Genomic DNA, 1,158 nt, shown 5'->3' on the forward strand with positions numbered 1-1,158 from the left:
TTTTTTTTTTTTTTTTTTTTTTTTTTTTTTGAGATAGGGTCTCATTCTGTCCCCTAGGCTGGAATGCAGTGGCACAATCTCGGCTTGCTCACTGCAGCTTTGACCTCCCAAGCTCAGGTCATTCTCTCACCTCAGCCTCCCAAGTAGCTAGAACTACAGGCACACGCCACCATGCCCAGCTAATTTTTTGTATTTTTTGTAGAGACAGGGTTTCACCATGTTGCCCAGTCTGGTCTTGAACTCCTAGGCTCAAGCAATCTGCCTGCTTCAGCCTCCCAAAGTGCTGTGCATGATTTTTTTTTTTTTTTTTAAACAGGGTCTTGCTCTGTCTCCCAGGCTGGAGTGCAGGGGCATGATCTCTGCTCACTGCAGCCTCCACCTCTCAGGGTCAAGTGATTTCCCACCTCAGCCCCCTAGCAGCTGGGACTACAGATGCATGCCACCAAGCCCAACTAATTTTCGTATTTTTCATAGAGATGGGGTTTTGCCATGTTGCCCAGGCTGGTCTCAAACTCCTGAGCTCAAGCAATCCTCCCGCCTCAGCCTATCAAAGAGCTAGGATTACAGGTGTGAGCCACTGTGCCCAGACTGTAACTGAATTTTTAATTTTGTTTAATTCTTTTTTTTTTTTTTTTTTTGAAACGGAGTTTCTCTCTTGTTGCCCAGGCTGGAGTGCAACGCCGTGATCTTGGCTCACCGCGACCTCCACCTCCTGGGTTCAAGTGATTCTCCGGCCTCAGCCTCCCAAGTACCTGGGATTACAGGCATGCGTTACCACACCTGGCTAATTTTGTATTTTTAGTAGAGACAGGGTTTCTCCATGTTGGTAAGGCTGGTCTCGAACTCCCCACCTCAGGTGATCTGCCCATCTCAGCCTCCCAAAGTGCTGGGATTATAGGCGTGAGCCACCATGCCTGGCCCAATTTTGTTTAATTCAATTAAACTTCAGCTTTGTGTGACTAGTGACTGCCATACTGAACACCACATCAAAATCTAAAGGAGTAAGCAGCTAGAGCTGTTCCCCCAGAGGAAACCTATCCTTCTCTTACAGCACAAAAACTCTGCTCTACTTCTTTTGCCTTCTGTATACAATTTCTACCTCACCCCAGGACATTTTCTGCCTACAGGCTTGCTTCAGTACACTTCCTTGGATAGTGG

This window comes from Rhinopithecus bieti, unplaced genomic scaffold (assembly GCF_001698545.2).
Source record: "Rhinopithecus bieti isolate Rb0 unplaced genomic scaffold, ASM169854v2 scaffold_1234, whole genome shotgun sequence".
Classification (NCBI taxonomy): Eukaryota; Metazoa; Chordata; class Mammalia; order Primates; family Cercopithecidae; genus Rhinopithecus; species Rhinopithecus bieti.